We start from the raw sequence: 17,349 nt of genomic DNA, 5'->3' as shown, positions 1-17,349 counted from the left end.
TCAACAAACCTGGATATGTTTTCTTCGAAATTTGAATGCTGGAAATATGTTGTTTGTATGAGTGTAATGACGAATGGGTCGGATGTTTGCAGGTTCGAATCCAACACCTGATGTGTCACCACTGTGGGTCCCTGAGCGAGAACCTTGGCCTCCATTAGCTCCCTGTGGCTGCAACTATACATCTTAGAAATATATGTGGGTGGGCTAAAGCAGAGGCTAAAGGCTCAGACATTTGATTAACCAGACACTAAGTTTTAAGCACTCATTCTGAGAGCCTATGATTTAACTTTGGCATTCAGTGCTCATAGGGTACAAAATTATATTATCCATCTCATTGTTGTCAAAATTAGTTAAGTACATGAAAAGGCACTTTGCCTATTGAGTTTTCTTTGGAGTGCCTTGCTTTTGTTTGTTAGTAAGTGTGGAGCATTCACTGTGATGTTTTGGAAAATACAAGATCAAACAGGATGTTCACAACCTTTCTTAACAACAATTAGTCGGTTTCTTTTATCTTGTAGATGCAGATACAATCTGAGTTTCTCATGAACAAGCATTGTCTCCTTTGAAAAAGTAAATTATCAATCTCAAACAGTAGACAATATTTAAATTTGCCAAACATTTAGTGATGTTTATTTCACCAGCTCTCTTGTGTTACTTTAAAAAGACAGACTGCTAATGAGGAGTTGTGACACATTTTCATGAGGTGAGGTAAGACTCAGGAAATATGTGAGAGGAAGATGGAGAGGGAGCAAAAGAGTCAAGGATGAAGAAAAGTTAATAACAAAAGTAGATAAAATCACCTCCACCCATTAATCAGCAAGCAAGGCGAGAGCAGGGAAGAGCATCTCCTGATTCTCTCTAAGCATTAAATAAATCCCTTTTATTATATGGGCTTGTATTTAGTTACATTATCTTATTGTGTTTGTTAATAGGTGGTCAAGACAGGGGGGGATAAACACCAGAGGGAGCGACAAAGAGCAAATACAGCCAGTCCTGTGGTAATGGTAATTGACTAAGCCTGGAGTGTATAAATAATAAAGCAAAATAGCCTTTTCTGTCCATGAACCCGGGGCATTTTTATCTTCCTAATGAAGTGACCCTTGTTAACCTTCTCTTAACATTTAAAATGGTTGGGTAGAAGTTAACTAATGAGAAGCTCTGAATAAATACACCCAAGGACAACGGACTACAATAAAATGTTCCGACAATACAGTTGTTTATGATGCAGTTGCTTGCCACTGAGGCCATTTTTGCAACAGACAGTATGATCATTAACCTCCACACATCATGCCCCGGCATCCTTGTGCAAGACGCCAATTCCTGGATTCACTGTGGGTTGTTAAGCAGCAGCAAGATGCCGAAAATGTAAATGTCAGCATGATAGATGGCTTCCATTGCTCCACTCTCCTTGTTGTGGCATCATAAACATGTAAACACCACAAACCAAGGAAACCACACTAATACGAGACAGCCCACCTCTGACCCCTCCCACTCTCCACCGGGGACCGGTGTCGCTTTCTGACAGTGCCACAATCCTGCGTCTGCTCGCCTCTGACTCAGCTTCACAGATGTGACACAGAACTGACGGGGTACAACGCCATCAAGGAAGCTGAGGAAATGCAGAAACATTGAGCCCCAGGGTTTCCTTCAGGGAGCTTGCATGGGATCTGGGGCATGTTTGAACCCTGTTGCCCCGGCAGTTTTAGCTGTCCAAAATGTTAGCATATAGGCATATCATGGCAATCCCTTAGGATATTCACAGGCCAAGGATGTGAGGTCATGTTTACATGATGCACTACTTAAACTTGATGAAAGCTCTCAATCTATTGACGTTCCACTTTTGCATCGTCTAAAAGAGCATTTATTTATCATGGAAATGCATCGCGTCATGTTTTAAATGCTCTTTCACTGTCTACAGTTCAGTTCTGCACGTGCATCCTGCCATATTTTAAGGACAAATGCACATTCATGTTTTGAATTATAATCAGAACTGTGATTAGTACCTTGAACACATGGCTCATCATTGCATATAGTCTTGTCAGTAATGCCAATTGTAGACAAGCTTTGGCACTGTCATTATGTCTCAGGATTATTATTTTTTTCTTCCATCAACATGAACAGTGGAATCAATTTGAACCATCTGCCTGGCACCTTTGCCAATTTTCCAACAGCCTATGGAAATGCTAATTGTGCCGGTGGATTAAAGAAAAAAGCACATTACCAACTCGCATGGCAGTATGAGCCCCTTTGACAAGGAGGTTTTTCATTGTTAGTGCGGGTTGCTAAGAGATAGTTGCTCCCTCATTTTAGGGGTCACAAATGTAATGCTCCTAATTTTGGTGGAGAGCACATCCATGTAATTACAATAATCTTGTGCATTCCAGATTTGAATGGAGTTATTGCATCATAAAGTCGTCTTGCAGGAAAACATGAGGAGGAGGAGAATTATGCTGATAGTGGGGACAGAAAGCGAATATAAATATATTCAAGGGATAGAAATAATCTAGTCGATAGGCTATCTAACAAAGGGGTTGTGTTATATATGTGTGTTGCTGTTTGCAATTAATTCCAGCGAAGGACTGTAATTGTTCTCAGCTGTTTGGTATTGCATGTGTGAATCATTTCACTTTCAGCACCGTCTATTTACAGCGTGGCAATACCCATTCACAAACACAACTCCAGGCCTCATCAAGCACGTTGCCAGACAACACATTCTTTGGCCTTGCAGAGGTCTCCTCATCTTCGTGAGACATCTTTGCCACAGCTCCACATCCCTGACATATTTTACACTTCCAAGTTAAATACAAAGCTGCTCAGCTGCACTATACCCTGGGTGGGTATGAATGACATTTACATTTTAAGCATCAACCGATGCCCTTATCCAAAAGAGCTATCAGTAAGAGGGCAAGTAAGAGTTCATGAGCCACTTCAACATGCAGTACGGTTTACCAGAATTTTGTAACGTCAGCACAGTCTTAAAATGCAAATATATTGCTGGGCATACAAGAAAATGAGAAATCTACACTGTGTGTTGATCCACAGAGCTTGACCACAAGAGATTGGAGGAATAGTGCAATCTGATACAGAACCAGAACAGTAAATGTGTTGGGTTCAAAGAGGTACATATGAATATTTATTCTGACACATACAAACCTTACCTGAGTTTGACCAAAGTTCAAGAGGTCATGCCAGTGACAAATGATAAAATGCTGAAAAAAGAAAAAAATTGAGTCACAGTAGAGGCCAAGCCAATGCTTTAAGCCCCTGTGATGCTCGACGAGGAGCTGATGTGCCCCATGAATGAAAGTCCAAGTACTTTTTTCCAATCAATTGAATTGAATTGAAATCCTATCAATTCAATTCAACAGGAAGTACAGCATTCAACTACTAACTCCAATTTGGCATGAGAAGGAAATGCAAGCTTGTGTTTGAGTAAAACTAGGGTCATATTCATTCAGGTTAAGAGTTGGCAGCTGTTGTTCCATAGAGTTGTAAAGATTTCATACATCCACAGTTTGGTTCATATAGAAAAGCTGTTGTGTGCATTTCTATTAAATACAGTATATATATATATATATCTAAAAAAAAAATTGCCCTCTCGCCCTCCGCGGGCGGTCACCTTTTTTTCTATTCCAAGCTCGGTGTCACGGCTGGGAGCCGGCGCGTGGAGTGTCCTGAACCCAAAAGCAGACCTCAAGCAGAAAATTGTTTGCAAACGTCAATGTTTTATTGAGGAAACAGGGAAAGGGGAGCTGGAACGGTGACGGGACCCGGGGGAATCTCTGGGGGGCCTCCTGGAACCGGGACGGGACCCGGGGGAATCTCTGGGGGGGCCTCCAGGAACCGGGACGGGACCCGGGGGAATCTCTGGGGGGCCTCCTGGAACCGGGACGGAACCCGGACGGGGAACTTCTTGGAACCGGGACGGGACCCGGACGGGGAACTTCTTGGAACCGGAACGGGACCCGGACGGGGAACTTCTTGGAACCGGGACGGGACCCGGACGGGGAACTTCTTGGAACCGGGACGGGACCCGGACGGGGAACTTCTTGGAACCGGGACGGGACCCGGACGGGGAACTTCTTGGAACCGGGACGGGACCCGGACGGGGAACTTCTTGGAACCGGGACGGAACCCGGATGGGGACTTCTTGGAACCGGGACGGAACCCGGACGGGGAACTTCTTGGAACCGGGATGGAACCCGGATGGGGAACTTCTTGGAACCGGGAGTCGGAACAGGAACGGGAACCACCCCGGGGAGGACACTCACTCCCGGGGAGGACAACACCGACTCACCTGCGGGCAGCAGCCAACAGGGACGGGACCCTGGAGTTGTACTCCACATGGAGTGAAGACTAGGCAATCCTCTGGCACCGGACCCACCTCACTGCAGGGCTTAAGACTGCATGGCAATCAATTAGCTGATTGCCTGCAGGAGTGCCAGAGAGGATCCGGTGCTGGAGCGAGGTGTGTGACTCCTGACACTCGGGTCCTCTACCAGAGGCCTGGGAGCTTGAGGGTCCTGCGCAGTATCTTTGCTGTTCCAAGTATTGCACTTTTCTGGACTGAGATGTCTGAGGTTGTTCCAGGGATCTGCTGTAGCCACTCCTCCAGTTTGGGGGTTACTGCCCCGAGTGCTCCGATTACCATGGGCACTACTGTCACCTTCACCTTCCAAGCCCTCTCCAGCTCCTCTCTGAGCCCTTGGTATTTCTCAAGTTTCTCATGTTCCTTCTTTCTGATGTTACCATCACTTGGTATTGCTACATCCACCACCACGGCTTTCCTCTGCCCTTTATCAACCACCACGATGTCTGGTTGGTTCGCCATTACCATCCTGTCTGTCTGTATCTGGAAGTCCCACAGGATCTTGGCTCGGTCATTCTCCACCACCTTTGGGGGGGTCTCCCACTGTGACCTTGGGGTTTCCAGACCATACTCCGCACAGATGTTTCGGTACACTATGCCAGCCACTTGGTTATGGCGTTCCATGTATGCTTTCCCAGCCAGCATCTTGCACCCTGCAGTTATGTGCTGGATTGTCTCAGGTGCCTCTTTGCACAGTCTACACCTTGGGTCTTGTCTGGTGTGGTAGATCTGGGCTTCTATGGCTCTGGTGCTCAGAGCCTGCTCCTGTGCAGCCAGGATGAGGGCCTCTGTGCTGTCCTGTAGGCCAGCCCTCTCTAGGCATTGGTAGGACTTCTTGAGATCAGCCACTTCAGTTATGTTCCGGTGGTACATCCCATGTAGGGGCTTGTCCTCCCATGATGGTCCCTCTTCCAGCACCTCTTCATCTCGCCATTGTCTGAGACTTTCGTTGAGTATGTCATCCGTTGGAGCCCTGTCCTTGATGTACGTATGGAGCTTGGATGTTTCATCCTGGATAGTGGCTCTCACGCTCACTAGTCCTCTGCCTCCTTCCTTACGGCTAGCATACAGTCTCAAGGTGCTGGATTTGGGATGGAACCCACCATGCATGGTAAGGAGCTTTCGTGTCTTCACATCCGTGGTCTGTATCTCTTCCTTTGGCCACCTTATTATACCCGCAGGGTACCTGATCACTGGCAGGACGTATCTGTTTATTGCCCTGGACTTGTTCTTGTCATTGAGCTGGCTTCTTAGGACTTGCCTCACTCGCTGGAGGTATTTGGCCGTTGCCGCTTTCCTTGTTGCCTGTTCAAGGTTGCCATTTGCCTGTGGTATTCCCAGGTACTTGTAACTGTCCTCAATGTCTGCTATTGTTCCTTCTGGGAGTGAGACCCCTTCGGTGTGGACTACCTTGCCTCGCTTTGTCACCATCCTACTGTAGATCCTGGTGGTGTGGATCAGGGAGTCTATGTCCCGTTCGCTCTTGGCGTACAGCTTGATGTCATCCATGTAGAGGAGGTGACTGATCGTGGCCCCGTTCCTGAGGCGGTATCCGTAGCCTGTCTTGTTGATTATTTGGCTTAGGGGGTTCAGACCTATGCAGAACAGCAGTGGGGACAGCGCATCACCTTGGTATATACCACATTTGATGGACACTTGTGCAAGTGGCTTACCATTGGTCTCGAGGGTGGTTTTCCACAACCTCATCGAGTTTGCAACGAACGCTTTTAGAATCCTGCTGATGTCGTACAGCTCCAGTGATCCATGTGTGTGGCATTGAGTCGTAGGCTTTCTTGTAATCAATCCAGGCAGTGCACAGGTTGGTATTACGGGACCTGCAGTCTTGGGCGACTGTTCTGTCAACTAGGGGCTGGTGTTTGGCTCCTCTGGTATCTCTACCAATGCCCTTCTGTGCTTTGCTCATGTATTGATCCATGTACCCGCTTATCTTAGCCGCGATGATGCCTGACATGAGCTTCCATGTTGTGGAGAGGCAGGTTATTGGCCGGTAGTTGGATGGGACTGCACCTTTGGTGGGATCCTCCAGGATCAGGATTGTTCGCCTTTCGGTTAGCCATTCTGGGTGAGTCCCATCTCTGAGCAGCTGGTTCATTTGTGCTGCCAGGCGCTCATGGAGAGCTGTGAGTTTCTTTAGCCAGTAGGCCTGGGTCATGTCAGGGCCTGGTGCTGTCCAGTTTTTCATACCTGAGACTCTTTCTTGGATGTCTGCCGCTGTGATGGTAACTGGATTCTGTTCAGGGATGTTGCTGTGTTCCTCCCTCAGAGACACCAGCCATTGAGCACCGATGTTATGTGCTGCCTCCTTTTCCCATATGCTCTTCCAGTACCTTTCAGTTTACAGCCTTGGTGGGTCTACTCTGCTGTTTTTACCCTGCCACTGAGCGTACACTTTCGCAGGTTGCGTTGCGAACAGCCTGTTTATTCGCCTGGCTTCAATGTCTTTCGTGTACCTCTTTAGGCGGCTGGCCAAGGCTTGGAGTCTTTGTTTGGCAGTTTCGAGTGCTTCAGGTATGGGCATCTGGGTGTACCTCTTGGGTAACGGTCTTTTCATTGCACCTCTCTGGGCCTCTGTCATATATATATATATATATATATATATATAATGATATGCCGTTTTCGTAATAAGCTTTAAAATGAGACACAAGTTGTAAGGTTCTATTTCCCAGTTTACATTTTTCACATGTTAATATTAAACAAACAACATGGCTGCCTTCTGAATTATCAGTGCTGTCAGAATGCAGTGAACACATTTGTTACCACAGTCATCAACTAAGAAGACTTTTATGCACTTCTGCTGTACAATGTTGGCAGTTGTACAGCAGGCATTTTTGTATATGATTGTACAACAATGATGAATGAGTTAAAACACTTTTGACTGCTATTCAATAGATTTTAAGAATATATTTTTAATTAATACATTTACCCCTAAAATATTGAAATGTAACCTTCTGGAAACAGGAATAATGGTATTACTTCAAGTTAACAAATCATCAATCAGCGTCATGATTAATTTCTGTGTCGAAGATATAGCTGATCCCCATATTAGTTTTTTTTTTTAAGACTCGTGGCTATGAAAACAAACACCAAAACTAAGATTTTTTTGAACGGCTTAAGACGAAATCTGTGTGTTCATTTCAGGCTTTTCACAAAACTGAGTGACTGTTATGTAACAGTTGAAGTAATTTGTTTTACAGACATACACACACCTCTCCAATATCTCCACCCACAGGCCAGATGCAAACTTGCTGTATTTAGGACCTTAAGCAATTGTACTACAAACAGGATGTTAGGAGCAAGACAACAACAACAACAACAATAATAATAACTATATGCATATGATAGTAGCTTCTTATTGCTCATCATGTGGGAATTAACCAAAAGCCTACGTGATTGTTTGTTGTCTGTCACCACTTATACTATATCCTCATGGGAAACATGGTGGTTGCCATGGGGACTGGAGTGTGTTACTTGCATTGGTACACCCTTTAAAGAAGAGGGCGTGGCATGCAGTTGTTATTTTTTCAATACAGAAGGCAGGGCCCAGAGAGGACTTGCTATGTCAGGTTAATAATGATGCTGTTTAGTTTCTGTATTTTGGTGTTGCAGGCCGAAGCTTGTTATTAACATTTCACGAGGGCACCCAAGAATGCAATGCATGTTTAATAAAACACTATCAACGCTGTCATGAGCAAGTCTGCTCTATCATTGTCCCAGGTTGAATCCCATTGTGAATCTAATTAGTTACACCGAGGCTAAAGCCTAATGTTAACGTGTCACATTGTGACAGAAACCCTCACTGTCACCATGAACCGCCTCCGCAGAGCCTCAGCAGAGTCTGACATGCACCGCCAAAAAAATGTGTAACTCCATATCGTAGGCTTGGAGACCTCAAGGGTCCACTCCACTACATGTTTTCCGGTTTGTTCCGTGCACACGCAAAACAAATCTCAGTTTGCTTCAAAAGAGTTTAATGTGTGCTACGACACACATGCTGGATAATAAACTCAACAAAGTCTCATGCAGTTTCACGTCAAAAACTCAATGCCCTCTCGCATTATGGTGGTGAAATATTGAAGCAGAACTTCAAAAGGTCCACGACGGCGACGAGACAACAGGCTGCCATGTGCGTCGTATCGACAGAGATGTATAACTCGGCCTTAATGGTGCAGCGTAAAGTCGTAACATTTTCTGTAAACAGCAGCTTGTTCAAAGCTGACATAGCTCTGTCTTTATTTTATCCCATTCATTTTGTACTTGCTCGCTTCTCAAGCTATATTACACTTGTTCACATCATTCAGCAGGTCAACCTGCACAGTGCACCTCCCACACAAAAAAAGAAGAAAAAAGACGGTGAAAAGTGACAGTGATGAATGTTTCAGACTACTTCCAGATTGCAGCTGAAGTATCAATTGTCCCAGATGTGTTCTGAAGTCAATGTAGGTTGCGACAGGACCCAAAGAGCTGGCCAGAGCTTTACCTGTGAATAATTACTCTTTTCTATCAGAGGAAGCTCAAAGGAGACATGCATCACTCATTCACTGGAGAAGAGAAGACAAAAAAAAAATCTCAAACGGCTCACAATGGCACCCAGGAGCAGTGTGCAATTAATTGATAAACGCCAAGACGTGATGTCCCCTCAGATAGTGTGGAGGAGCTGCAAAAGAGCGCACTGATGCGTGAATCAAAGACTAAAAATGCATTAAGAGAAAGTTAGTGAAATGCCATTAACCTAGCGAAGCCCTCAACTGATAGTGATGGGCAAGAGAGTGAGTTTTAAATTGCACCGAGCCCTCGAGATTATGGCAAAGTCTGTAAGTCTTCCATGAAAGGCTGAAAACCCATTTTGATTGCTTCTGACACAGGCTCATGAAGTTCCATCAGCAAGACTTTGAATCTGAAAACCATCATTAGGGATGCGGTAAATGTGTTTTGACCGAGTGATTATTGTATATACACATGTACTGATTTATAATCACGTTGAAATTTCAGGAAAAATATCATACTTTGCCTTGGTTGGTTGTTTTGTAAATACTGAGCACATGCCAGCATGACTGCATGTTTCCCATAATAACGTTACTATTAGTCTCTTCCCAGAGGGCACCATGAAAAATAAAACAAAACAAGAGGGGTTAAATTCTTTTTCGGCATTTTGGATGACAAATCAGGAAACTCGGTAAGGACTACAATCTCTCCATTTATACTGGAATGTGGTAGACATGTGGATTAAAATGTGCTCATCTCACACACACACACACACACACACACACACACACACACACACACACACACACACACACACACACACACACACACACACACACACACACACACACACACACACACACACACACACTCTACCTCCTCATCTTACTGTAGAGATTCTCCTGGCTTTGATTAATCTCCGGCGTCGGGGAAGTTCCTGTGTTTGGGTCCTGACAGGCAGGTTGCCCACTCCACATCTGGAAGCTCTCGCCCTGCCATCTCCACACACACGCAAATCAACCAAAGGCTCTTTCTCCCATTATACACCATTTGCTACCTTTGTTTTCTCCTCTGCAGTCAATTATTGCCAGGATTCCGACTGTACTTAGATAAGTCTAACTTCATTTCATCTTCCTGTAGGCTATCCTCAAAAGTCAGGGCATATGTTATTTAGAATTTTGTCTCGCTAAGCCATGATTCACAATTAAACAACTCCAGCTATGGGGATAGTTGTAATTAAATAATAATAATTATTAGTATTATTATATACGCTGCAGTCATTTTTTTCTCATGGTTCAACAACTAAAAAAATTTCATCCAAGCTTGCAAATGGCTTAACAAAGGTCCAGCTCTGGCTCAGAGATAACTGTTTAGTTTTCAATAATAAAAAAAACTATGTGAATGACATTCACCAAAAGACCAACAAAGCAGAACAATCTTTCAGTCTCTATAGATGGAGAGGTACTTCAACTAGTTTCTCAGTTTAAGTACCTTGGAGTCATACTGGACTCAAACTTTGCCTTCAAGAAACATATAAAAAAGGTTATCAACAGTATGAACCTCAACCTCCAACATTTTAAACAAATCAGGCTTTTTGTCTCCACCACTGCTGCTAAATCATATCTTCATTGTAAGATCTTCTCTCACATAGCGTCACATACTGCACTAAAACCTGTGGAACAGCTGTATAAAGAAGCCATCAAGGTTTTTGCCCCCCCCCCCCCAAAAAAAAAACCCAAACAAACAAAACCTGCTCCTCTCACCATTGTCATCTTTTGAGTTTTGCAATCTTCAGAATTTTGAAACATGCTTATCTCATCTACAAATCTTTCCATGGTTTGAAGGAATTTATTAGACGAAAAGTCAGTAATCTCAGAACAAGATCAGCCACTGGAGGAGACTGTGAGCTTCCATTCAGATGAACCACCACTGGACTAAACACCATTTCAGTGAAAGGGTTCACAAGCTGGAATAGTCATTACTTTTACTATTCCTATTATTATTACTTTTACAGCTTTTAAAAAAGAACTCAAACTCTGGTTAAAGACAATCAATCAAATCAATCACTTGTAAGACCTGATTCAATGTTATAGATGGAGGAAATAGTGTATGTATATATATATATATATATATATATATATATATATATATATATATATATATACTCTATGTCCAATTTTGCTTGTTTTTAAATCATTGTTGTTGTCTTCAGGGGACTACAGATGGAAAGTAGCCTGTGGCTAAATCTGGGGCATTTACACAAAGTGACTACTGAGTGTCCATTAATATGCACTGTCCTCTCCAAATAAACTAATAAAGAAAAGAAGACAATTAAGATTGTGGATAGTTGTTTCATTTGTTTTTGTATACTTTAAGATGGTGGTTAAAAAAAAGGAGGGGAAGTGGTCTTGGATGGATGGAGGTCTCGAGGTGAGAGCGGAGGACTTGGGTTTAGAAGATTGGAGGCTTGATCCCCACAGTGGACGAGTCACCGCAAGTTTGAAAAAAGAGACTGTTTGATTACAATCTCACCATTGTAAAGTGAGATTTTAGCACTGTCTCAGCTGATCTTTATAGCAGCAAAGTTAAACAGCTTTAAACAATTCAAATTCCAGGAGTATCTTGAGAATCTACCACTCGCAACTAAAAACAAAGCAAAGTTGGGGAAAAAAAGGAAATTGTGAATTTTAAGGACATTGTTACATCCAAAAGGAACAATGCACTTTAAACCTCATGGAGAGTGAAAATCCACCCTCATTACATACATTAAATTAAGAACCATTATTGATCAAAGCTGCTTTTAATGACCTGAGCAGATTTAAACGTGATAGTAAAAACAGGACAGTAAAAGCTGAGCTGCTTTTGATGAAGCTAGCCACTCTTCGTTTGTGTTGACTTGAATGTGTGTATTATAGGTCACGTCTGAAGTGCACAAATATGTACAGAGTCTGTTTTGTTGGCTCCTCAGCAGTCAAATGAGAATATAAACACAGAAAGTAAGGGTCACAAGAGGCCTTTCCTGGTCAACACTGAAGAAATGGCTGGGTACACCCCGGCAAACCGAGCCAATATACACAGACAATTACATAAACACACTCTCACAGCTATGACTAAATTAGAGTCACATAACCTAACAAGCATATATTTGGATTCCAAGAAGGGGATCCCTCGATCCTAGATCCCAGGAAGCAGGAAGACACAGTTTTCGTTTGTTCCCAAAACTCAGCACTACATTACTCACCCAGTTGTAAGAAAAAAATGTGTTTTAAATGCAAAATTGGATTCTATTTAAAAGTAGAACATTCATATAATTGGCTTTTTTTTAATTGTTTCTCTTATTGAAAACAGTAGTCGACTGTTGTATGCTTTTTCTGTTCAGTATCACTTCAGTGGCACAGACTTACATATTTTTATTTGTATGTCTTGATTAATGGAAGGTTAACCCCTTAATTAAATTCAGAATGCATAAAGACATGTTTGATTCTCTAATTCTCACCCGTTTACAGTAACATACGGCAAAGATGAATACCCCTAGACTGCATTTAGCCTCACAGTTAGTAACAATTTTACACATCTACAGCTGCTCTGCTCTCCAGAACTCCAGTGGAGCTCTGCTGTCACCGCTCTAAAGCTAGAACCAAACAAATCAAAAGGGAGGAAAGATTTGTTTGTACCACTTGTACTTATAAACAAACATCAACCAAAGGAAAAGTGGCTTTGTTTCCTGCATTGTAATATTAAAGGTAAGTGAAACGTTACAGCCGTTCAATGCGAAATGTCTGAGGGGCGCAAGTTGCTTCTGGATCCGGCAGCTGTGAGATGACTGCAGGGAAACTCACCCATCTGTAAGCAACAAACACAACTTCACAGGCATGTTTGACATTTCAGAAAACCACTGGAGTACATTCAGTTGTGAGAGGGGATAGAGCAACTGAACAAACGCAATGAGATTTGAATTAAATATGTAGTGTTTGCTTCCTCATGCAGGTTCCACTCTATTCTAAGATATATTGATTTGCCTCCAGAGGGTCTTCAGTTACTTTTGGAAAACACCTCTAAAATGTAAGTTAAAGGAGAGTATGACATATTTCACGACAATCTTAGCCTTGAGATGTTTTTTTTTTTTTTTTTTTTTTTTTACAATTTGATAGTTGCTTCTGGACACAATCTACTGTTTTCAGTCTTTTGTGGAAATGTGTTTTGCTCATTGTTGAGCTAACCAACAAAGAATGTAATAAATCAGCTTTTTTTCTCAGTTGGTGTGTCAGGATTCTCAGTGTTAAGGAGAAGAGATAAAAAAAATTTAAAAACATGAATAAATAACCACAGAAGATATCCAGGCCTGCAGTTAAAGTCAACATGCAAAGGAATGAATATACATTGGGTTACAACATAATTCCCGATACAGAACACATAATGGACACATCTACTATAAACTCCACATGCATGCAAAAGTCCTATTTAGCTGTCAGACCTGGCAAGTCCTTGTAGCCAAAGCTCCGACAGTAACTTTCACGCGAGCAGTGTCCTCAATGCAATAAATCACAATAGAAACACAGCCAGTTGTCCCATAGCAGTGTTTCAACACCACACACTATTTACGGAGTGGGCCTTTAAAGAGGTAACAGCTTTTTGTCTGTACTGAATGTATACAGTATGTGATGGGTTTCTGTGCCAGGAACAGGCTTACTGCTCCTCCATTCTTCATAAATGCAAAACAAGTGAACGGGAGACGCTCTGTAGAGGGTGGCTTTGTCTTGAATGAAGGGGGGTGTACAGTAAACTACAGCAGGAGCAGAGACACAAATGTTGCTGCAATTACTTTCGAGGAAAATAGTCAAAGACGTGAGGTCGGTCAGCCAAAGTCAATGAGGCTGCAAAATCTACCATTACCAGGTGAAATTTGCTGATGGCAATATTAGGCAAATCTTCTGGCAATTTCAGGATTTGGTGCTCAGATCATTTATGAGTAATGGAATCATGACACATTGAAATAAGGTCAACATTTTGTCATTTCTGTAAAATGTGTTTTCATGGTTGTGTCCAGCGTTATTTTGGACAACCGGGTGCCTTGTGTTCCAGTGGTCAGGCTCTTTAAATGTGATATAGTGGAGAGCATAACACCCCCGATTGAGAGACCGGCCTGTTCTGGCGGCTCCACTTTGACCTTTTTTGTGAGTGAGCTCGACATGCCACCTTTCATTCCCAGACACTTCGTTAAGTCAACTTCCTTTCTCCCCTCAGACTGCTGTTATTGTAAAGTGTCACTTGGTGCTGTCAGAGACAGAGGAGGTCGTTCTGCTTCTGCATGTGTGTGTCCGAGCATGCCTCTGTGTGTGTGTGTGTGTGTGTGTGTGTGTGCGTGTGTGTGTGTGTGCGTGCGTGCGTGCGGGCGTGCGTGTGTGCGCGTGCGTGTGTGTGTGTGTGTGTGTGTGTGTGTGTGTGTGTGTGTGTGTGTGTGTGTGTGTGTGTGTTTGACAGTCTTTCTATCAGTGTCCCAGCTATGACATGATACTGCCACTCAGTGGACTGATGCCAGAATGCACTGTGAGGAGAGTGAGGAAGAGTGAGGCGTTCTCCTCTGAGATTCAATTACATACTTTGGAACAGCTGTTACAATACATACTGTCCTTTAAAACTGCCTCATGTAATCTATATGGATGAGTGGAGAACATTACAGCAAGAACACCGAGCTCAGCTCACTGGTACATCATATACTGATGGATTGCTGCATTACACCAGTTTGTTTCAAATCTATCTCACTGCAAGTGTGAACCTTGTGAGACGACTATTTATCAAGTCTGCTGGTCAGCATCCATCTACCTTTTGCGAACATCTTCATTGAGACAAGAGTTATAGGGGGCTTGAGTCTCTCCCAGCTAATACAGAGCGAAAGGCAGGGTACACTCTGGATAGGTTGACAGTCAATCACACGGCAAACACAAAGAAAAAAAAACAACTACCCACACACATTTACACATACAGCCGGCACAGAATCACAGAATAACAAGCATATTTTTGAGGAGGAAACTGAGTGTCCACAGAAAAGAGCTGCAGACACAGGCAAAACTTAAACCTTGGAGAGAAAGACCTCAAAGTTTTTGTTGTTAGGAACTTGTGCTTACCACCAGATTATATCAACATATTCAGAAAAAAGTTAAATTTAGCATTTAGATATTATCCTCACAGTTTGACCCCATCCATCTCAAACAAAACACATATATTTTCCCCTAAACAGTTTTGTGTGCCGCATTAACCCATAAACTATAGCTCCCAAAGTAGCATTCGACGACAGCCTCAAAATGTCCTGACGTTTTGGTCTAAAGAAGTACATCAAATAGTCTGTTAGTATCCAGATCAACTGATCTACTGCAGCAATTGTGTTCATTTCACTTAACTCCAATTTCTGTAATTCTTCAAGATACAGACATAATAGGTGATTAAAATTAAATAAATTAAAAAAACAACGTCTTAAGAAGGTGCTGTAAAAATAATGCTACTATTATTTTGATCAAGATGATGGCAAGCCAATTGGGTGAGACCTAGTGCTGTACAAACACTCCATGTTATCCTCCACAGACCTCAGAATTTCATCATATAAGTCATGATCATTCAGTTGTGTCTTGTTAGACTTCTTGCATTTAACAAAGAGTGAAAATGTAAGTTCAGAAATTTTTTATTTTTTTATTTATTTAGACATAATCCCATGCACCAAATGCACTAAACTATTCATGACAAAACAATCACTTCTTGCTGTATGCAACAACTAGGCACAGGACTCCTGGTTTGGTTACCACAGAGGAATTTTTGATAACGCCCCAATTATAGCAAAGTGCTGGAGCAATTATCAGAGTGTCACACTATTGTGTAAAATTTTAGAAGATAATACGTCGGTTAATTTAAACTGCCAATGCAGAGAAAAGTTTGCTTTGAACTCTGAACATGCTTTTCCCCATGAAGTCACCCACAGATTGGCCCCCTGGGTTTCATTTGGCTGGGGAGGGTTATGGGAGCAGACCGATTCGTGAACAAATGAAGGTGATGACATAGACGACCGGGCAAGAGAGCAAGAGACGGAGACAGTAAGGGAACAATGTAGTAAAAAAAGGATGACAGTGTCGATAAAGTGAAACTGGAGATCAAGCCAGCAGATGGAGGAGCAAAGAATGTGACCTGCCAAGTTGCTTATGGCACTTCAGGCCCGGATAGACGGATACGTACAGTCGGGAGATAAAAAGAGAGGGAGAGTGGGAATGACAGATGCACGGCGGGGAAGAGCCAGGGAGGGGGGGAGGGAGGAAGAGACAGCGAGATGAGAAAGGGGAAGTCGCACTCTCACACTAGGGAAATGAGCGGGAGATGAGCGAACAAGGAAATGGGGGAGACCTATGAAACGAAAACTTTCAAAGGAATGCAAAGCGAACAAGGGAGAGGGTGAAAATGAGCGAGGAATTAAGAGGTAGCTCAAGAGAAGCGGCCAGCAAAGTGAACGAGGGAAGCGGGAGAGCAGGGGAAAAAGGCCATGGCTTGCCTTCCTCCGATTGAGAAGTGGAACAATAGCTGCCCATCAGTCTGTCAGCACCTCCGAGCGCAGAGGGAGTGAGAAGGTAGGAGTGACATAGCGCTAGCATCAATGAGCTATTGTCTCCACTGAGTCAAATCTCACTTGGGTTGCTATTAAAAGTTGTAATTCTATGAGTAATGGCTTAAACTGGAGCTGGTTCTGGCTCTCGGAGGCTGTAAACAGAGTGATTGTGCAGATGCACGTAGACTGTAGAGACATGTGACTGCGCCACAACGTGACCGAGGCTCACACATGCAGAACGCCACCCAACAGCTTGTAAAAAAAGGGGGTCTTACAGATGCACAGATGCACAGATGCACACACACACACACACACACACACACACACACACACACACACACACACACACACACACACACACACACACACACACACACACACACACACACACACACACATAAATATTGAACAATGATGTCCTCTAATGATTGCCATTACCTTCCTCCAAGCACAGGTAGTGTTTTGATTTAAACTTTTATTGTTTCTTGACAACATAACATAAACATAAACATAAAAAAACAGAGAGTGGGAAAGGATTGGAATAAACATTATGCAAATCAAGTGTGTGTGTGTGTGTGTGTGTGTGTGTGTGTGTGTGTGTGTGTGTGTGTGTGTGTGTGTGTGTGTGTGTGTGTGTGCATACGTTGTCTTTCTCAAGAGTATAATCACCCAGCTATCTATTGCTCTGCTATCAACTGGAACACTTGGCATTAAAACAATGTGTCCTTGGTTCAGTTTCTGACTTATATTATTCTGGACAACAGAAAAACAATGTAAATCCCAAAGGGGGATGCTTGCATAACCAGGATTTCAATGAAAACAATTGTTATATCTGAGCAGAGATTCTTAGTTACCGGTGTTTGTAATTTGGGAATTAAAATCCATAATTAAA

This window comes from Blennius ocellaris, assembly GCF_963422515.1.
Source record: "Blennius ocellaris genome assembly, chromosome: 12".
NCBI lineage: Eukaryota > Metazoa > Chordata > Actinopteri > Blenniiformes > Blenniidae > Blennius > Blennius ocellaris.
Note: the sequence above shows the minus strand (reverse complement) of the source record.